Source organism: Theropithecus gelada, chromosome 15 (assembly GCF_003255815.1).
Source record: "Theropithecus gelada isolate Dixy chromosome 15, Tgel_1.0, whole genome shotgun sequence".
NCBI classification, from domain to species: Eukaryota; Metazoa; Chordata; class Mammalia; order Primates; family Cercopithecidae; genus Theropithecus; species Theropithecus gelada.
In genome coordinates, this window is record NC_037683.1 from 89,566,821 (window position 1) to 89,590,290 (window position 23,470).

At 36.6% G+C, this 23,470-nt stretch overlaps 1 protein-coding gene across 2 annotated transcripts in view; it reads left to right on the forward strand.

Moving 5' to 3' along the window:
- Positions 1 to 23,470, forward strand: part of PCSK5 (proprotein convertase subtilisin/kexin type 5) — a 466,873-nt gene that overhangs the window by 217,225 nt on the left and 226,178 nt on the right. The window lies entirely within an intron of this gene.

Genomic DNA, 23,470 nt, shown 5'->3' on the forward strand with positions numbered 1-23,470 from the left:
GGAATTCCTCTGTCCTGCTCTCCCTCAAAGGCTATCTCAGAGTAAAACTTGGCAGCCTGATACTGTAACTATTGCTACATAGAATTAGGTGATACTCAGTTCTTTGAGATATTACTATAACACTATTATTTAAAAAAAAAAAAAAACAGTTGTTTTAATCATGATTTAAGCTGAAATGTAAAAATCTTGCTTTGTGCCTCAAATAGCCTGAGATAAGGTCACTTCGGACTGCGTAACACATTGAAAGGCTACAGCTGTTTTTTTTTCTCTCTCTCTCTTTTGCATTTTGAGCATTTATAAAGATCTATTTTTGACAAAACTGTGGTGAGTAGAAGGAAGTTCCTAAGATACAGGCTACCTGGAAAATCCACTGTGTTTTAAGATGTGAACAGTCCACTCCAATTGTGGGGCCAAAATGGATGGTAAACTATCTGATAAACTGAGAAAGAACAAACCTTTTTTTGTGACTCCATTGGTTTGTTGTACAGACCAATCTTTGCCTGTAAAATGAAGCTCAAAATTACGGGAAAGAGGTCTGAGTTACTAAAAGGGTGGGTCAGATACTGATGTTAAATTAGCATCAATAAGCACTGGGCCTCCAGCTTAATGTGAAACATACCTAAAACTAAGAAATTAAAGAGAGGAGCTCCAACTGCATTAAGGCTGCAGTTGCTCTAAATCTAAACCTATTCCTTGTATATGTGCCTCACTCATTTACCCAGCCCCACCCCTTGCAATCTCCTCTTACACTATTACTTCTCAACAGCACTTGAACTTTGGTATTTTGAGATTCAGCCTTTACTATCACAAGTTGAGGAGCAAGATCTACAAGATACTCTCTTTTAAGAAGAGAGGAGAGAAAGCCACAGTGCTAGGCAGAGTTATGACTCAGGATACTGCCCTACTCGCTGGGAATGCATGGCCTGTCAGGGTTCATTTAGTAACTGGATATGCTGAGCCTTTGAATGAAAAGCTGCGGGTGTCTGCCAGTCCCTATTTAACTGCATGTCCTAGCTATCTCCGTACTATCAGGAGAAATGTATTGTTTCTCTGAACATCACTAGATTACTGTATTTACTCAGTCCTAGGAACATTAGAGAAAACTAGATCCTGAGCTTTTCCCCAGCCTCCTTTCCTTACATTCCAGATGTCTGCCTGCATGGGTAGGACTGTGGTGCCTTCTGTGATGCTGCTTCTACCATTGGCCTCTCTGCCATTCGAAAGCCTTCCCAGGAAACTTAAGGGAAAAGAAAATAAATACATCCATCCTGTAGTCCTAGCTACTCAGGAGGCTGAGGCAGGAGGATCCCTTGAGCCCAGGAGTTCAAGGCTGCAGTGAGCTATGATCACACCAGATTCTATTGCACTCCAGCCTGGGCAATAGAATGAGACCTTATCTCAAAAAAAATGTCGTGGGGGAGAAAGAAAAAGAAGTGGAATGAAATACAAAACATAGAAACAGATAAAGTATCCAGATCTCTTATTCAAACATAACAAGTTTGATCATGAAATAACTTTGCTAAGGCTGGGCGCGGTGGCTCATGCCTATAATCCCAGCACTTTGGGAGACTGAGGCGGGCAGATCAGCCACCTTTGACAATCTCATCATGAGTCTTGCTTTTCTGCTAAAATGGGAGATTTCCTCCTTGCTCTCAAAGATGCTTCCAAAAATTATGGACAATTTCAGAATAAGAGAAAATACTTTAATCTTAAAAGAGAGGGGAGAAAAAACTTTTTGTGTTGTGGTACCCTCAGAACATTTTTATTGGTTCAGAGGGTTTAACAGTACGAATTTTTTGTGTGTGTGTGGATTTTTTTTTTGGTAACTTTCTGGTGTTTCAGCTAAGTGAATAGGGAACATGTAATCAGTGATTATAGGATATCATTTGGGCTATTGCTGCTTAAATGGTGTCTTTTTACGTAACCTAACTCAAAAAGTTCAAATAAAACGAGTATGCAAGGAAACAGGTTTGTTAAATGAAAAACCAAAATGAAAGATGGCTGTACTAATTTTAGCTTAGCAACCTGGCCGGGACACCTTCTGTCTGTAAGTGTTTTGCATCTAGATCCTAGTATATGCTCCTAGTGCTATGGACCTATGGGGAAAAAAAATAAAAGAGCTTGCTGTTAAATGATGGTTTGTATTAAATGGTTTATAAAATAAAGTCTAACATTCATGAAAGTACAGAGTGCTCAGAATAATAAGTTGTACTGAAAGTTTTCCTCACCCATCTGCAATTATTAGCAAAGAAAAGCTTATTTTAGTGGAATATTTCATATGTAAAAATATCAGCATCAACTCAGGAAATACAAAAATTAAGTTCGTCAAAGGAACCTTTCTTCTTCTAATTGCAAAGGGTCTTTCATTGGAAAATGGAAGAATATATGTTCAGTGATCAAGAAACGTTACACTATACTGTGAATGGTAAATAAAAGGGACTGAGTCAGGTTGAAACGTCTGAAATTATCTAAAACTTCCTAAAAGGGTATTGGTATAAAGAATCTCCTACGAATTCTTGCTGTAAGTGACCCCAAAGCCTTTTTCTTACATTTCATATCTCAGAGGCCACAAGAATACCTTACTGTGCGAAAACCCAATATATCTAGATCTAAATTTAGAAAATAAATTAAAATAACAGCTGCTCTTATACAGTAGAAATATACCTGATGCATATTGAACATTAGCTCCCTCTGGTATCTTATATATGCACATACATATACACATTCACATGTTTCTAAGTAGGCTCATCTACTTTCTCCTTATTACTTATCTTTTCCCTCCTATTGAAAATTAAATTTAAATTCCTTGAGAATAAGGATTATATCTTATCTTTATTTATGTGTATATAACAAATATATTGAACGCTGCAAAAAAAGCATCATACTAGGCACTAAGTTAGGGCATAATTCAAATATGTATAAAACATTATATATCACTTGCTTTCAGGGGATTATATATTCTCATTAGGGAAGCAAATGTACACTAACAGATATATGCAAATTATTTAAGGAAGTCAATGAAATCATTCTGGGGGAAAGCTTGTAGAGGGTGCAAGACTTTAATGAAAATAGAGATGCCCAGCTTTGATGATTCAAATTGGAACATTGGTTCCATAGAAATTTGTATCCTCCATGACACCTAAGTATAGTGTTTTGAACAAGGTCCATTCTCAACAAATATTAAATTAATTCATCTAGTCCAGCGTTATTTTTTGTACAATGGAACTGACTCCTAGAGAAGTTAAAGAATTGCTCATTAATTACTTTTACCTTCCAAATACTTTAGCTGATATTCATTAGTGACTTCTTTCTCCCATACTGCTTCAACTCGTCTCTCATCCTGTTGATTTATCATTCATTAGAAGTGGACTTCACCTGGCTAAAATAAAGACATGATGCTATTCCCCCTCTCACCTTCCAAGAGAAGCCCCTCTACCTTTTATCTTTGGAGGAAGGGATCATTCGAGACATGGAAAGGTCAAAGTGTGAAAAGTTAAAGAAGTGTTGAGCCAAAGGATGATTCACACCATATGCTGTTGATTTCACAAATCCATCCTGAAAATTTTCTCAGGAAATTAAACTGACCATCTGCATTTCTTGTAAACCTAAAAAGTCCGTCTATATAAATCTTACGTAATTCAGATGAATCAACCACTCTGTTTCTGTTTCACCTTTCATCATAATCTGTCTTACTTATGTGTTTCCAGTGTTGGAAAATTGTTGGAAAATGACCAGAATATTTGGGATACAGTGATTGTGAGAAGTTAATATGTGGGACAGTCGAGAAGGGGTTCTGGAGTTTTGAACCAGCCAGCTCTGAGTTAAAGTGCTCACTGGGGTGAGGGGTGCGTCAGATTTCTAGAACTGAGCACTGTTAACAGAGGCTACAGAAGAAGGATAGACATAAACATTTCTTAATATTGAGGTTAGCATCTTAGGACTGATATCCTGTAAACTAGTCTTATCATCTTTGTATTTTTTAAATTAAAAACACATTTTAGTATAAAATGTCTCATTAAAAATTTTCCCGAGGGCCACATGCAGCTCTGTGAGATGCTGCAGTGGGCGGGGAGCACAAGTGTATTTGCTTATTGAGGTAAAATTGCAGAGGGCATACCAAGCTTTTCCTTTTACGACAGTTTTATTTATTTTAATTAGAACTTAGGAAGTGCTTGCACAGAGAGAACTACAAGCATATGTGCCCTGATTCCACACAAATACAAGGGTAAAGAAGCAGGTATTCCACACGCCCTTCCTTTCACACACTCTTAGGAGTTTTTGTGTATTGGAGCGTTGGATGTTGGGCTTAAAATTTTGCTGAGATTTCTGGTATGAATGCTTGGGGTATACAGTGTGAAGGGGTGAAGAGAACTAGAAAACCAGGGAGGAGGGCTGAAAAAGGTTTATAAGGTAAAAACAGTGCACATTTCGACTTGAGGCCTAGCGGACAGAGAAGGGATGTACTGTCCTGAACTCTTCCCTATAGTGAAATAATTGTAACCAGACCCACAGAGCAGTTACCACGGGCCTTCTGCCAGGACTGTGCATGAAAATAGCTTTGTTATGTCTACATACACACAGACAATACACTCTGTCCTCTAGTCCTTCCCAAGTTCAAATTATGTAGAAGCCAATTTTTCCTGGACTCAACTTTGTACCTTAACTAATGGTTTCAAAAACTACAGCTTCCAGAGGTGTCTATTATGACTGGAAAAGCCCTGGTCAACGGCTCATTCACCTTGGATTATCTTGAAATGTAGCCAGTGTGTTCCAACTCCTTCCCTAGATGAGAAAACTAAGAAACATGTTGGATAGTTGAATTTCTCAGAGACTGAACTGAAGACAGAAAAGTTCTTAGGAGACTGTTACCTGCCTCTTTTTCCTTAGCTATATTTTGAAAAATGTATTAGTTACTAAAAACATTTTATTCTTATTACTGTAATAATAAAGATTGCTTTTCCCAAAGAATAGTTGTCAGTCCTGTTGCAATTGCCAGACCTTTTCCTTGTATAGCTGATGAAGTATCATTTTCAAGTGTCAAATGTTGGAAGTGTCTCATGTTATAAATATCCAGTTTGTGCTGGAGCAAGGCAAGTAAACCATTTGGGAAACCAGTGTAGTAGTGCAGGAGAGATTAGGCTAATCTGGTCAAGGTGATGGGAATGGGGACAGAGAGAAGTGGGTAGATTTGATGTATATTTTGTAGGTATAACCAACAGGTAATGAATTACATATGTGCCTTTGGGAAAAGGAAAAAAAAAAAAATCAAGATCTAGTTTCTTTGCTAAACTCAGGTAAATTGTGGTATCATCTATGGAAATAGATATCCTTTATTCTTCCCATGGGATTCTGGGGATCAGAAGCTGCATAAAAATCCAGTAGTACAAGAAAGTCTCTGGGCCTACAAATTTTGCAACAAGACCCGTAGCAAATTTCTCTGGCAATTATTGACTGTGCTCTGGTACACCAGCCTCCCCATCAGTTAATTAATCCGCGAAAGGTGCCTACCCAGAGATCATGATTGCTGTCAATGACTGAGACGGTTCCCATTTTTAAAAAGTAAAAGAAAACAGAGAATATTATTTACATTATGAATTGCTCATCTGCTTCTGTGTCTTTTAATTTAAACAGAGTGTTAGCAAATTAACCTTTACGCAGTTACCCGATAAGATTGCTTAGAAACTCCACTGATGTATTAGTGAGTTTACAAGAAATATGTGAAATTTAGTATTAAATGTAGTCTCTTGAGGGTTTGTGGATTTTACTCATTGCCAGGACATTTTTGTTCTTGATAGTGCCTATGGTAACACCCCAAATACCATCAAATATAATTTTTCTTGCTAAGAAAAAGAGAAGATGACTTTTTTTTTAGGGTCCATTAGTTTCACATCATAGCCTGCTACTTATCACTTTAGTCAAAGCATATTAAAAGATTCATTGCATAATAACTCATTGGATGGCTTCATCAAATATTGCTGTTTTTGTATTTAAAAATTCTCAGATTATATTCCTCTACTCTATATTGAAACACAATTCAAACTTAATCTGTTTATATGCTAAGTTTTCTTCGATTGAGTTTTGAATTGATCTAGCCTATGGCTACATTGTCTTGGCCTGTAATTTTTTACTTCCAGGACAGTTTTGTCATATAAAAGTTAAAATTGTTTGGTGTCATTTGCTCAGAAGAGCCTAATTGTTCCTAGTGGCATTGGAATCTAGTTTTTGTATTAACTGATTCCAGCATTCTTTTTTTTCCTCTGTTTAAAAATTTATAATCATAATGCATTTTGCCATCACTAGGAGAGAAAAGTAAATAAGGAAAATAAAAAGGACAGATTGAAAGCATGTCAGTTTACTAACATGTAAGATTTTATTCATCCTGACATCAACAAATTGATTATGGCATCTGATGTGTTGAAAGCTCCAACCGACACATTCATAGTGAAATGAACTGTAATACCTGCAATAGAACATGCAACACAAAAAGAAAGACATTGTGTGTTTATAAGATTGCATTATTTCTTACCATCTTAGATTAAGTTTTCATTTCTCTATTCATAATTCTGAACTTTATTGAGTAACCACCTCATGTGTGAGTAAGATGAAGTAAAAGTTTATGTTGTTTGCATATCACAGAAAAAGCAGTAAGTCTGTGACGCCTGGTAGTATCATCCCTACCAGTAAAGATTATAGTACATCAGACAGTGATATCCTGTTTGTGACCCAAAAGATTCTTCTTGCCATTGGCCCCCCTTGAGTGTGGAGATGTTGCATAGTGCAAAAAGATAAAAGATAAAATGAAGAGAGAAAACGGTGGAAAAAACAGCAGTCAACCTTCATTGAATGCTTGCTTTATGCCAAATACTGAGCTGAGTGTTACACTGGTAATCTCATTTTATCCTCAAAGCAGTGCTCTAAGGTAGGCATTATCACCACATTTCCTATGTGGAAAATGAGGAGTAAGAATTCACACAGGTGATAGGTGTGGTAGGTGGATTCAAGGTAATGTGACACCAGAACCCACCATTCTACCACATCACCTTTCTGTGTTAAGTACTGTAACGGGACGGTTAATTACAAATGGACACTATAAACTGCAAAGTGAATGAATGAGTAAATGGAGAGAAGGAACTTTCCCTACAGCTATTCAAAAGTAGGGATAGGTATCTATTCCAGTATCTGTAGTTAGTGAGATATTGTTTAAACTCTAAATCTTGATTGATTCATTCAGGAAATATTTATTGAGTCATGCTTGTTATCATAATTTCTTTATTTTGAAACAAACTTTTTCTTCATATTTCTAAACCTGTAATACATCTTACAAGTCATTGTTGCAATGTTTAGCTAGTTCGGTATGTGCCTGGCACTGTGCTAAGAACTAGAATACATCTATGAACAAAACATGCATGGTCCTTGCCAGAGCTGCCAGGAACAGTCAAGTAAGTTGAGCACAAATGTGTGTGAGGCCTTGAACTTGGCTTCAACAGAGCCTACATTTCAGTCTAGGGAGGTAGAGATTAAAGATAATTATATCTGGCGTGAAGGAAAAAATAGAACAAAACATTATATTGTGCTAGCAGTATTGATGGTAGGGTGAAGAGTAGGAAAGGATGAATAACAGCAAATAAGGAAAAGAAGTGGCAAGGTCATCAAGGAGATGACAGCATTTTTGCTGCAACTGGAGTCATAAAAGTGATTCAACTTACAGTTGGTTTTTGTGAGTTTTTAACTGAGTTATTGCTTTCTGGCAACGTTAAGCACATCTTACCTTTTTCATCTAATAGAGCTTGCAGTCACAACCAAGCCTTAATAGAAGGCCAAATGATAAAGAGGAATACCTGAATGATCCATAATTTTTATATTCCTATAACAAATTGAGAAACCTGCCTGTATATGATTGAAAACAGGTTGAAAACTGGCATGACTTCACAGATGAAAATTGTTCATCTAGTCAGCAAGAATGCAGTTATGTAGTCTTCAGTGAGCACTCGAATTTATTTGAAAATCTTGATACACAACCAGGGAATGTTGGTGCGAAGGAAGAGAATTCTAGTGAGATTTAAAATAGGGAGGTGAGGGTCTCTCAAGGGCTCTCAGCAGAGTCTGCTTGTTATTTAGCTTTTGGAAACCTTTACAAACAACTTGAAAGAATGTTGTAGCGAGCTTCCTGGAGAGAGTGTGATACGGGAGTGATCGTATTAGTCATGCTGAATTTTTGTTCATTGCTCTGAATTTAGGTGCCATTGGAATTGACATTTGATAGCCTCATTTTCCATAGCAGATGTATTCAATTTTATAATTTTCAGTGTGCTAAAACTCTCAAGCATTTGGGATCCCATACCTGGAATATAAAGCAATTGTTGTCAGTTTGTCTGAAGAATCATAACATTGGAAGATTGCCCAGAAACCATCTGGTCTGTAGAGATGCTATTCAGTGAGAGTGTTCAGGGGTCACCAGGCAAAGGTGAATAACAATGGCAATGTAGGTTATTTTTAAAACAAAGGTATATTTTTTAATTTAAAAAAAGGAATTTTTAAAGTGACTCATTCTGATTATATATACTGTTTTCGCATAACATTTTCCTACTTGTAGGAAATGATGCTATCCTTACTTAACAATGAAAGTGATGAATCTCACGTTGATTCCCAAGTTGAAAAACAATGTTCCAGTCTTTGAAATACAAAAGATTGAGAGCCTTTTTCATCAAAGTGGTGCTTGCAAGCATTCTACTAATTTCATTTGCCACTAATACCTTAGAAGCAAATATTTATTTAATACTGACAGATTCCAGGAAGAGCAATCCCATGATGATTATAATATATTATTAGCAATAGAACCATTTTTAAAATTTAGGTATTTATTTATATAATGTATTATTTATAATATAGTCTTCAAATTAATATAAGTATTATCAAAATACATTTTATATAATATCTATATAAATCATGTAGAATGCAAATCAAAATCTCCCTACACAGCCAACTTTAAGCATGTTTTAAGCTTTTAGTGTAACTCCTAATGCTATGATGCTAGTTCCAAATATTCTTAATATATGCATCATGTTTACTATAAAAATACTGCATACTTTGTCTTCAGTCTGCATTTTGCCTTCCTTTCAGATTGTGTTGTTCATTTTGTTGTTCCCCTCCCATTTGTTTTTTTAAACCAACCTTTTTTTAACCAAATAATGTTCTTCTAACCTGCAGTCAAGCAAGATTAGATTAAAGAAGGTTTCAGGTTTTTGTAGGTGCTGTCTCCATTCAGTTCTTGGAAATTAGATGCTGAGACATTTTTGAATTGTAAGGACTGGTATTCAAATTGAATTTGAAAAGTGTATTTCAAAGTCACTCAAAAAGATAATAATGCTTTGAATCTTCTACTAATCGCCTAATACTCTTTCATGTTCATATTTGTCTTACCTGCATATACCCAACATATTACCTTTTGGCCATAGTTATAGCAAGTAATTTTTTAATTTTTCATTTGCTTTTAGGTATTGTTTATATTGTTTTGAAATAGGGAATTTTTAAATTTATTTTAAAAGTATTATTTAGTCAAATACATGTGTTCTTTATGAAATCTTCAATTAGATAGGCATACCTGATCTTTTTGTACCTCCTAGAGAATTTTACATATGCTGATGAAGCTATGTATGTTTCACCCTAAATGAGTCCAGATTTACATGTGGCAAGGAATTTCCTGTACCTTTGGGGAATTCATGGACCCCAGGTTAAAAAGCCTCAGGCTAGGAAGTTCTTTCCTATTTCAAAATTTATTAATGAGTGACATTTTCATGTAATGTTTTCTTTAATTTTTGAGTTTTTAATTTTTAATATTTTTGTAAGTACATAGTATGTGTATATATTTAGGGGGTACATGAGGTGCTTTGATACAGGCATGAAATGTGTAATGATCACATCACAGAGAATGGGATATCCGTGACACAAGCATTTATCCTTTAAGTTACAAACAATCCAATCACTCTTTTAGTTATGTTTAAATGTACAATTAAGTTATTATTGACTATAGCCACCCTGTTGTGCCATCATTTAGTAGGTCTTATTCATTTTTTCTAACTATTATTTTTGACCACCCCAACCATTCCTACCTCCCCCCAGCACTTGCCATCACCACCCTTCCCAGCCTCCGTAACCATTCTTCTACTTTGTATATCCATACGTTCACTGGTTTTAATTTTTAGATGCCACAAATCAGTGATGATATGTGATGCTGCTTTCTTGTTTTATTTGTATCATTAAAGTTTAACCAACTAGAGTTTATTTTGTTGTCCAGTATGAGGATCTGAACTGAGTTTTTATAGGGATCCTATTTGCCCAATGTCATTTGTTAAGTAATCTATCTCCTCCAAAAGCAGTTTGTTTTGTATTCTTTTAAGTTGTTGCATGTATGAAGATCTCCTTTAGTATTTTCTGTTCTATCATTCTACCAAATCTTTAAACATTACAGAATCACTTCATATCTCAAACATTTTCTTAAACATTCTTGTTCGTTCATTTTCCCAGATAAAATTTAGAACTAGTCTTTTGTGTTCCAAAAACAATCCCAGTGGCAATTTATAACAATTGTGTAAATCTTGGCTTCTTTACAAGTATTCCCAATCAAGAAAATCATTATACATTGTTTAGATCTTCTTTTTATTGGCATATTAATGTATCAGACTTGTCCTTAGTTTCATAGGTTTTCAGATGTATTTTTTGGAATAGCAAATATTTGTTTGTTTTGCTATTGCTATTATTTCTTTAACTGATTTTTACTTATCTGTAACAGAGCCATTATTTTTGTATGTTTTTCTTGTCTCTAGGTCCTTTAACTCACATTATATTATAAGTCACATTATATCTTGTTTGTTTTTTTCAGAATATATTCATAGCATCTGATGATAGTAATACTTGTCTGTGTTTTAGGAATTTTTCATATTTGTTCTTACTGGATAGTGGTACAGATTAGTCATTATAAGTTGAGATTTTGGAGTCAAGCTAACTTCAGTTCCAATCCTGCCTCTACTATTATTTCCTGGATAGACTTGAGCAAGTGGAAGTTGTATTTCTTAACCTTGTTTAGTTGTAGTTTTTTCATCTGAAATCTGGGTCAATAACTCAGAATCACAGGATTGTTGCTGGCAAAAAATGAACTTAGGTATATGGAAAGTACTAAAAATGAGGAAGCTGGTATCATCACAATATTACTTCGATTACATTAACCCTTCAAAAAATGGTAAATATTATGAGATAGTAAGCGTTCACATTTAGATCCTGATTTTCTATTGATTTCTTTTTTTTTTTTCACCTTCTGTTTCACTTTTTGTCAATGTTTGTGTTTCTTTTAGATGTTCTTCATAATGCCTATGCAGCATTTTTGGTTTTATATTATCATTAGGAATGAGATTTGGGTGTTTCCGTATCTGTTGAGATGAATATATAGTTTCTCATACTAGATTTGTTGATATGATTTATTAGAATAATACATTGTTAATATTCCCTGCTTATATTTATGAATCAGATTTAGTTATTTAATATGCTGTTGGTTTAATTTTAGCATATTTTATGTCTGAGTTTATTTTTCTGAGATTTTCTTTTACTACATAATGTATGTGTATATATGTGTGTTCTATGTTATTATTACGGCAGCTAGCTAACATTAGTTGTGTACCTACAGCAGATAAATAGCATTTTCTAAAGTATATTTTTGGTATATTTCATGTAATTCTTATCTATAAGGTAACACGGGTAGTAAACGGAGAGTCAAGCTTTTAACTCACGTTTTTTTAAACCCATGTTGGTTTGACCTTGAAACTGGCCTCTGTCTCTGCAAGTTTTTGGTATCAGATGATGTTAAATTCACAAAATAAATTATGGAATTTTGCAATTTGTATTTTCTCTCCAGAGACCCTTGGGATCAGAGTTCTTGCATGTTTGAAGGAAACCATCTGGCCTCAAAGCCATTTTTAGAAGTAACCCCAGTATTTTCTAATACTATAAACATCTCTTGTATTGGTTTTTATGACTGCCTTAATATTTAGAATTTATTAGTGTTTTCTTCTTAATTTTCTCGATTAGTTTTTTTGTTACTGTTTTTCAAAGGTCCAGTTTTGAGATTTCTTTATCAGTAATTTTTTTTCCATTTTTCTTTCTTTCTTTTTACACTTTCTTTCCTGTTTTCCTCTTCATTCTTTTATGAATCTTATTGGCTGAATCATTGTTCATTTATTTTTCCTTTTATATTAATAAAACTTTTTAAAGAAGTGAATTTATCTCTGAACACACTTTTGAGAGACTGTCATATTCTAATGATATTTTCACTTCCTGTTTGATAGAATGACAATTGAGTAAAGTACTGTTAAGTGTTAAACAAACTTTATCACTATTGAGATTTGACCCTTTTTTCACTACATTGTAGTCAGATAATAGGGTTAGATGATAACAACACTAGTGTTTTGTGAGGTATTGTTTTCACTTAGGGCAATTGGTGAAATTTCCTTTTGACCTAATGTAACTTCAACTTTTCATTACAAGCTCTTAAGTTGATCTGTGAAGTCTTAAAAAAAAAATGACTCTTGGCCGGGTGTGGTGGCTCACGCCTGTAATCCCAGCACTTTGGGAGGCCGAGTCGGGCGGATCACGGGGTCAGGAGATCAAGACCATCCTGGCTAACAGTGAAACCCTGTCTCTACTAAAAATACAAAACAACTAGCCGGGCATGGTGGCGAGCGCCTGTAGTCCCAGATCCTCGGGAGGTTGAGGCAGGAGAATGGCGTGAACCCAGGAGGCGGAGCTTGCAGTGAGCCGAGATTGGGCCAGTGCACTCCAGCCTGGGCGACAGAGGGAGACTCCGTCTCAGAAAAAAGAAAGACTCTTTATAGGACATATATTTCAATATTATTAAATTTTAACTATAATGTAAACAAATCCTGTATGTTTTTTCTCCTGACATAAATGGATTACATTTATCTGAACATTACTGTGCTTCCATCAGTTACTTATTTTTTCTTTTTTTTTTTTTTTTTTTTATTGAAACAAAGTTTCACTCTTGTTGCCTAGGCTGGAGTGTGGTGGTGCGATCTCGGCTTACTACAACCTCCAACCTTCACCTCCCAGGTTTAAGCTTTTCTCCTGCATCGCCTCCTGAGTCGCTGGGATTACAGGCGCCCGCCACTATGCCTGGCTATTTATATTATTATTAGTAGTAGTAGTAGTAGAGATAGGGTTTCATCATGCTGGCCAGGCTGTTTTCAAACTCCTGACCTCAAGTGACCCACCCACTACAACGGCCTCTCAAAGTGCTGGGATTACAGGCATGAGCCACTGCGCCCCGCCTACTTCTTTTTTCTTAAAGTCTTTGATTCATCCATTTTGATGTGCAGATATCATGCTGTTACATCTTTAGTTTACTTTACCTTTCAAGTAAATTCAACTTTTTGTCCTTTTAAGTGTTTTTTATCTAAAATGTTATATTGTTTGCAATGAATTCTCCCATTCGTGAATCTTTGTATATGTTTTGTGCAGGGGAAAAAATCTATGTCTATTGTTTAATTTTTAGTTTTCATATTTTATACATAGTTGTAAATAAAGCCGTATTTTGAAAACAATGTGTTTTGTAATAGAAGAGGTATCACCTTTGACTCCTTGCTATATAAACATGGCTTACATTTACCACCCTCATCTACTTATTTCCCTGTCTTTAATACCATAATTTGGATTTCTGCCACAGACCATTTTTGTTAATTTTTCTTAGTATTTTTTATTCCCAGAAGAATTCTTTTAAAACAATTATTAGGTCTCAATTCTGTTCATTTTATTTTGGAGTCATCATTAGGTCTTTTCTAATAACAACTACATATTCTACAGTTTTAAATTTTGAGTTATTCATAAATCGAAATAAATCTTTAAATTATTTACTTATTTTATTTTGATCTTCAGTGTCTGTATTTGTCGACGGGCAACTTAGTTTTCTCAATCCTGCGAATATGTCTTCTGTATTCACTCATGAAGGATGACAAGGCTAGTGTAAAATTCTTGGGTTTATTTCTTTTAAATCATTTTAACTGTTCTATTATTATCTTCTAAAATTAGCTTTGCAGAGAAATCTTAAACTAGAAGTCCTGTTTTGCTTAGTTTTAGGATTTTTTTTTCATTTGTATTGTAATGAAAACGTATATATTTTAGGACTAGTCTAGGGGATGCAACTCTTTTCATTAATATGTCTTGGAAAACATTAAGTATTTTTAGCCCACCTTGAACATTTTTAATCAAATGTGACTTTGATTAGTGGCGAAGATCACCACAGAGCTTCAGAGCCTGCGTCCTGAAGTGTATGAGAAACCTTCCTTCAAATTCCTGTTCTGCTTCTTACTAATTACATGGCTTTGAGAAAGAAAGTTAACCTTTCTAGGCCTTAGTTTCCTTATCTGTAAAAGGGGAATAATAATGCTGTTTATCTCATGGGGTTGTGTGTTCATTAAGTGAACTTATATACCTAAAGCACCCAGTAGAGCATCTGGCAAATAGGAAAGACTCAGTAATTGTTAGTCCTGAGAGCAAGGTAAAGCTAATATTCTGAAGCCAGATTTGTTTCCTGTCCTCCAAATCCATCATCTTGCCTTCTTTGTCATCTTTTTCCTTAAAAATATGCAAGAAGTGGCCGGGTGCAGTGGCTCATGCCTATAATCCCAGCACTTTGGAAGACCGAGGCAGGCGGATCACGAGGTCAGGAGATCGTGGTCATCCCAGCCAACATAGTGAAACCCCGTCTCTACTAAAATACAAAAAATTAGCCGGGCATGGTGGCGTGGGCCTGTAGACTCAGCTACTTGGGAGGCTGAGGCAGGGGAATCGCTTGAACCGGGGAGGTGGAGGTTGCAGTGAGCCGAGATTCGTGCCACTGCACTCCATCCTGGTGGCAGAGCAAGACTCCATCTCAAAAAAAAAAAAGGCAAGAAGTCCTCAGATTTGTATTCCACATCATTAACTCAGCTTTCCATGATATCAATTCCACCTATCCATGTCAATTTACTCTTTCCTATGCATCCTTTGCTTTTGCTAATACCACTTCATACTCCTCATAATCTTCCTTTCTCTCACTCAGTTTGCTTTATTACTTGGTTGATTCTTTTTCCCTGCACTGTGTTTTCCATCAGCTCCATATTATTGTTATTCTTCCAGTCTGGACTCTTCTCTTTTTTTCTCACCACTTCGTTTTTCTTTCCCTGTACTCTTCTCTTGCATTTCTTTTTCCTTCTTTTCTTTTTCCTTTCTTTGTTTCCATTCTTTCCTTTTAAAAAAATTATTCATTCTCAATTAAAAAAAAAAAAACTGCTACAGAAAGGCTGTGGCTCTGTCCTTGCTCTGCTTAGCCTCCAAGCACAGACCTACTCAAATCTGCCACTGAAGGATGGGATGAGGAGCAAATCTCCCTGTCCAATTCTGAGATTCTAGCAGAGATCCCTCTGAAGTGAGAGGATCATTTCCTACCCCTTCTGACAAAACTAGAGGCTGAACGGCCAGTCCCTACAAGCACCATTAACCTGACTCTTTCCATCATGCCCCCCTCTAGTCGGAGACAGTGCAGGTGGCGGGGGTCAGAGCTGAGGCTCTGAAATCAGGGTGCCTGGGCCAGTCTCAACTGTGGCTAATTGTATGACTTTGAGGAAGATCATTAAACTTCCTCTGCTTTGATGTTTTTATTTTGTAAGTGAAAGTAATAACAGTATTTGTCTCACAGGACTGTCACGAAGAATAGATGAAATAATGGATGTAGAATTCTTTTGATAGTGTGTGTGCCTGGCCCACAGTAAGCCTTCAATACATGCCGTCTACTACGCCGTACTTTGGGAGATACATCTTTTAGGAAATGTCTTCAGTAGTAAGAAAGAGGGTTGAAAAAGAAAAAGTCCACGAGTTAGCAGTCAAGATGTTGACTCAAGGCTACCAAGCTCAAACTACCAAGGCCAAGGAAGCTGAAGGCTACCAAGGCCAAGGTCTATGTGGGGTTTTTTGTTATTCTTTTCTGAACGGTTGCTGCAGCTCCAATCATCATATCCACATTCCAAATAAAAGGAGAAAGGAAAAAATGATGCAGGACCAGCAATCCTTAGAGCAGGAAAGCAAAGCTTTGTCAGAAATGCCCAGTAGACTTTTGCTTTATTAGTCAGAACTCTGTCTCCTGGGTACCCTTCACTGTCAGGGATTCTGGAAAGATACCATTTTGGCATCCCAAGATGTATAATAGAGGGAGACAATGAAAAAGAAAGTTAAAAATTATTTTCCTCATAGTCACATCAGCTCATAAGATTTTTTGAAATACTTCCAAAATTTCTGAAATAGATTTGTTAGTCTTTGTTGATCTTTTCCTGTGCGTGTGTGTGTGTGTGTGTGTGTGTGTGGTGTGTATTTTTTAAAATATTTTTTGTTCCTATCAATGATGTCTAATAATTAGAAAGACTGCTAGGAATTGATACACTAAACTGGGAGTTTCTAAGATAGGCATAATAATTCAGCAATTAAAAAATGAAATAGGCTGGGTGCAGTGGCTCACACCTATAATCCCAGCACTTTGGGAGGCTGAGGCAGGCGGATCACCTGACATCGGGAGTTTGAGACCAGCTTGACCAATGTGGTCTCTACTAAAAATACAAAATTAGCCAGGCATGGTGGCACATGCCTGTAATCCCAGCTACTCAGGAGGCTGAGGCAGGAGAATTGCTTAAAACCAGAAGGCAGAGGTTGCGGTGAGCTGAGATCATGCCATTGTACTCCAGTCTAGGCAACAAGAGCAAAACTCCATCTCAAAACAAACAAACAAAAAAAGAAATCATGTGTTTTATAGCAATATGGATGGACTAGAGACTGTTATCTTAAGTGAAACAAGTCAGACACAGAGGGACAAAATACTGCATGTTCTCACTTAAAAGTGAGAGCTAAATAATGTATGCATATGGATGTTGAGTGTGGGATGATGGACAATGGAGAATGAGAAGTGGGAGGCGGTGGGAGGGGGTTAGATGATGAGAGATTACCTAAGGGATACAGCATACGTTGTTTGGGTGATCGATTCCCTAAAAGCCTTGATTTCATGACTATGCAATATATGCATGTAACAAAATTACACTTGTACCCCGTAAGTTTATACAAATTTTTTTTAAATAGGCATAATAACATTTACTTCAAATTCTAGAGGCCAAAATTCTTATTTTCATTACAGTTGACAGTGAAAGCTGATCATTGAAAAGCCTCATTTTAAAATATACTTCAATAAACATCAAGAGAAGCATCATTTTAGTTCTTTTACTTAACAGGAAAAAATGGGATAAAAAGGCTATAAAGTAATTTAGAATCATAATAATAACGGCAATGCAACCAATGATTTCTGTTGCCTCTCCAAGGGTTTAACTACTGGCTTTTGAGGTGAAAACTCTGCAAATCTCTGAACTATGTAGAACAGTATCAAAAGCACTTCAGTCTGGCAATTTGGCTAGGCAAATAAGTATACTTGTCCTCATTCTAACATTTGATATTCTGAAACACTCTCATATCAAACCAAAGAACATCTCACAATCCTCCACAATTACATCAATGGCTAACTATTAAGAGGGAAGATTTCCCACACATAGAGTGGATTTATTAACAGTCCTAGTGGATCCAAAAAGTTCATTCACCAGCCAATTAAATTGCCACCTACACTATTAGGCTTGTGAAAACCAGATCTTTTTGACAGATCTTAGTAGCATTGTTGTTTCACTAAGCAGAAATATACTAAGGTGTTAAAAATGCTGTTTTGTTCATCTGTTAGTGAAAGTAAAAAACATATTACTAAAGTTTAGGAACATTGCAGAAAACTTAGCCTAATTATATACAGATTCATCAAATGCTGGTGTAAATTCAGTGAAAGTAGTCCTTCTGAGTTATAATGGTACAGTAGGTTCTTAATCTCAGTAAATCATCATGGCGCTTGTCTTTGGTAGCCTATCATATGCCAAGCTCTTTATTTCCATTACCTCAAATTCTTGCAACTATCTTGTGGAATCAGCGCTGTTTTCTCCACATTGCGGCTGAGGAAACAGAGACCTCGAGAGGTTCAGTAAATTGTCAGGTGTTACAGAACTATCAGGTAGGAGGTCATGATTCACCCCTAGAAGAAATAGAAATGAGGGGGGTAACCATGTCTTCCTGCAGGACTTAGTCTGTGAGCCTAGAACTGCATAATTTATTCATGCTAAGTCCTGGGACAGCCCACAGAATGAGCAGAAAAGGGAAAGTGAGCAAGAGTTTCTCACAGGTTGAGGGGGATACGTTTAGGAACACTGACACTGTCACGTGTTGCCTACTCTGAACAGTTTTCAAGCTTGGGGTAAAAATGAAGGGCAGAACTAGATTCTGGGTTATGGGTTTGAATAAAAAGAGGCCTTAAGGATTATATTCAGGGCACAATTGTTGGAGGGAGTTAAGTCTAAAGGGAGACCTGGTGGAAAGCTTCATATTTGCGATTTGATTTCAATGCTTGTGATCTCAAATGACTGACCCTTCCTCAAGTTCTATTTTCTAAGAGCTTATGTAGCAAAGTATTTCAAGGAAATGATTATTGAGCTTGCAAACAACATATTATATTTTCATAGGGCCTGCATAAAAACGTAATTTTTGTCTTTTAGATGCAATAAGTATTTCCAGTGATAAGCCAGGATTTCTAAGGAAAAGAAGATACTTCAGCTTCAATGACAAAATTTTTCTTTATAAATTAGGGGCTATCTTTTCTTAAGTGTGTTTAGAATCCAAATTTACCTTTGGTTTAGAGTAAATCCAGGGGATTTGAATATTTTCACAATAAAACTTCACGTGGTCCTGAACCAATTTTTTATTTTCTTTCATTTTTTCCACTTTGGTTCAGGTGTGGAGGAATCATAAGTGGGTATTTGGATAATACCAATACAACTCACATTTCTAAGTCTTGAGGCATTATTAGCTGTATTTTCCAATACTACAAACCAATTTTAGGCCTGAAACTTTTGAATTATTGTAGAATACAAAACAAAACAAAGCAAAACAAATGCACCCCCAGTGGTGGATAATCCTGCTCGCAATGGGACTGACAATCTGATGATCCTTTCGGGCTCTTCATTACCTAACAAAAGAAGATTGTTTTTCTTTGTAGGAAGGTCGGTATTTTATTCTTGAATTACCACTTTCATACACTAGCTGCAATCAGAGTAATGTTTTTACCGATCTCAGCAGGCTTTAAATACATTCTGCCTCATCTTTGTGTCTCCAGCTCACAATGAATCTGTTCCCGTAACTGCCGATTTCTTTTAGCATCGGTACAGTGACATTAATTTTCTGACTGTTTCTATATCTATTTTACATATACAAAAGTGGTTTTATTTTGCATTGAAGGAGACTAGTTTCATCTTGGATTGGTTTTGAACATGTAGGAAGTTGGATATTTGTGATGCAATTTTCCCATTGATCTGGGCCTCATCATTTCATTAGACAGAATCACTCTTGTATTTTAGGATTGCTCTTTTAGGAAACAGGTTCATTATCTGGACTAGCTGTTGCTCCTCTTATTGATAAATTCTCTTTCTGTAATAAGATGTGTATCTGTTGTCTTTTTTATCAGCTGCCCCTAAATGACAATGAGGATATATTTGGGTGGTGGGTTGAGCGGGAGGTTGGTTATCTTTTTCTCCTTAATAAGTGCAGGTGAGTCAGTCACCCAAGATTTCAAATTGGTCCTTGTTTTTAAAGACCACTAGGTACAGATGTATTTTTTTTTTGAAACGGAGTCTCGCTCTGTCACCCAGGCTGGAGTGCAGTGGTCGGATCTCAGCTCATTGCAAGCTCCGCCTCCCGGGTTTACGCCATTCTCCTGCCTCAGCCTCCCGAGTAGCTGGGACTACAGGCGCCGCCACCTCGCCCGGCTAGTTTTTTGTATTTTTTAGTAGAGACGGGGTTTCATCGTGTTAGCCAGGATGGTCTTGATCTCCTGACCTCGTGATCCGCCCATCTTGGCTTAGCACTCACACATGAATTTCCCAGAATTATCTGGGAAAACCTTTTGGTGAAGCATTTTTTTTTTCCAATTGAAGTGCTGGCAGTTGCACTTAGCCCAACAAGAAACACTACACAAAATGTCTCTCCTGGGAGATGTCCTGCTTCTTCTAAACCTTGTGTTGGGCCTGTGAAATACTCGGAACTGCTCAGAGTAGAAATGTAATGCAAACACTGTGTAGTGAATAGTGTCAATTATGCTGTTTTTGCAGCTGAAAACTAGAAGTGTTTAAGGTGAGGTTCAGCTGAGTTTCATTGAACAGAGAAGGGTCACATAGCCTGGCTGTGAACCACATCCAAGTGTGGCCATGGCAGGCAAGATGACAAGTTCATAACAATAATGGTATGCAATAATATACTGATGTTATGACACACAGCATACATGTAAACTATTATAAAAATCATGTGATTTTCCTGGTGTGTTATTTTTCTGTTTACCTTTGAAAGAATGGGTAAAAGTTAGGCCTTTGGAACCTGCAGAACAAGTTAAAACTCAGGAATCTTCTGAATGTTATGGTAAACAAAAATCAACAGAGTCGAGAAAGAGTGTGTGTACAAAGTGTGTGTAACCATGAGGACGCAACGTGCCATACTTGGCTTTTTGATCCAGTTGTCAAAGAACTTCCTGACAAATAGATGTGTGTGTGTATCCATTAGGAAATAGTGTTATATGGTGATTGATAGCATAAGTTATATAGCCAAGTCCAGCTGGCTTGAATTCTAGTTCTACTTACTACCTGTGTATTTGAGTTACTGTGTGTAACTCATAGCCTCAATTTTGTTGTCTGTGAAACAGGAATAAGAATGTTACCCACATCATATGATTTTCAATATCATGCAACAATGATGTACATAAAACATACAGTGCCTGGCCATGGCCAAGTGCTCACTGAATGTTGGTTATGAGTTCAGCAAAGGATGCAAAACTAGAAATGATTACATATATAGAACTCCCCAGAAAGTCATGTTCATTTCATTGGTTTGAAAGGTCATAGATGGCTACCCGTATCTTGTAGGTGTTTATAAATGTTACTCTCTTCATGTATATTTTTGTTTAAGGGCATTTGTTAATAATTCCAGGAAGACATTTGAGGGGTGTGTAGCATAACTACATGTGATTTATTATAGGGCGGTGGTCACGAGACTCAGGATTGGGAGATGTTCTTTTCTCCAGGTGGGTTAGACTTTTGATCTCTCAATAGTTGCTTGCTTCAAATCTCTTGTTGCACAAGTCTGTCTATTCTTGGAGATCAGAGAGGTCTCGGTTTTCAGAGGCCATTGGAGTCTGGGTCCAAGATACTTGGCAGAGAGGAATAGGTATTAGAGAGTCCAAAATTATGGTTGTGGACTGTGGAGTTCCCTGCAGAGAGCACTCAGCCTTCTCTCTCTGCATTTACTTTATAAATGGTTTACGAGATCTCTCATAGTTTGACTTAGTCTTTACTTCTGCATCATCCCTGTGGGTATAAATACAAATGAAAAGTAAGATGTGAATCAGACGTATCCATAAACAAGAGTCGTCTCTGGATTCTAGCAATAAATAAACCATAATGTCCAGTAAAATTAACCTATGGCTGTTTCTTGAGCTAATTATCTTCCCACAGATAGAAACGCTACTGATTCCAGGTCCACTGGTTTTTCAATTTGTCTTCCTTACTTTATTTTGGTGAAATTCAGGAAATTTTCAAATTAGATCATTTCTGAAGTTGTGCATTACCAAATATCAGAGTAAAACCATCCAAATACCTTCTCTTTCCATGTGTAGTTCCAATTTCCTGAAGCTAATTTCTTCCTTCTAATTACAAGCACTCCAAGAACTAGGTTTTGCTACTCAGCATGAGAACAAGTAACTCTTATTTCTTCAGTCTGAGTTTGAATGCAGGAGGCTTCCTGAATCTGCCAAAATACAGGTGCTTAAGGTATAAGATCAATATAAATGTTCCCTGTTCTATTACGAAAATTAAATGTTTAGTGCTAAGGTTAACTAGGGAAAACGTAGATCTCCCAATGATCAGAACTTCTTGCTTGATATATCTGAAGGAATCTTGCCCTGGTGACAGGTAACATGAGACACTGACTTCTTTTCTTATTTTCTCCTCCCTAAAGGGGGGTTAAGTTTAAGGAGTTAAAACGTGGAAGTTCTAACTAGGTGTCAAATGTTGTTTTAAAATTACTAGGTTGATGTAGGTATTTTCATCAAATCCAAGTGTACTCTTTGGTGTCTCACTTTTTACTCATGACAAAATGAAAACATATGTGTTCATTTGGGAGGATTCTGCTTTACCATAAATAAGTGGCTAGAATGCCTTTCTGGACCAAGCTTTCTTGTCATTTTTACCCTTCACCCTAATAACTAGGACATACCATCTTAGCAGAGCTAGAACATCTTATGTTGAGACTGGCATTCAAAATTATCCCTTGACTGACTTTCTGATTTCCCTGACAGTAGTGCATTGAGTCTACTGAAGGATCATGTGAATGAATTTAGTGTTAGTCAGCCAAGGGTCAAATCATGCAATTTGTTTTAGAAGCAAAACGTCCTGCCCCCCTGGATTCCACCAAACAGCCTCCCTCCCTTTCTTGAAAGTTTCTTGCTTTATCAGGTTCTAAAATTGATTCCTAACAAGTGCTGTAACCTAAGAAAACAAGAATAATTCTGTTTTCATCGTTCTCATAGTTTTAAAGTGTATGTAGTTGGGATTTAATTTCCACAATAAAAGTTCCTTTGTTAATATCACTTTACCAAGTAGTCTAGATCCAGTCTTACCCGCTTGGGGAACTTTAAAAAATGGCAGGACTCAGTCTCCTTTTATTTTTAATCTGAGACCATAACAGAAAAAGGGTCAGAACTCAATAGTACTTTTCTTTCCCCATTTCTTTCATATTCAAGCCACCAAATAAGAGCTGTGGCTGCAAATTTTAGCAAAATGCTTTGCTATCTACCACTTCTTAATGGCTTATTATGCACCAGGCACAAGGTTAAGTACTTGGCATTATTTTAACTGATTCAATCAGTATAACGATATAAAGCAGATACTAGCATCCATGTTCTAAGTGGGGATACTAAGACTTTGAGAGGTTAATTTCACATAGATAGAAAATGAAGGAGTCAGAATCTGATCACTAGACCCCTTCTTACTAGAAGGCCACCGTGACCACCCTAAAAAGCATAGATGTGGTGCGTATGATGGGGGAAAAAATGTAGTATAAAGTGAAGAAACATACAGCCCCTATCATGAAAAATTAGGCACAATTAAGATACTAAGTTCTCCCTCTGCCTGAAAGACCCCAATATCCATACACCTATAAAAGAGAGTGCAGAAAGACTACCTCAAGGCCCATCACACCTCAAGGCAGGTAGTGAGTAATTTTCTCCTCTTCCCTTAATCTTCTCTCCCATCCTTTGCAAATA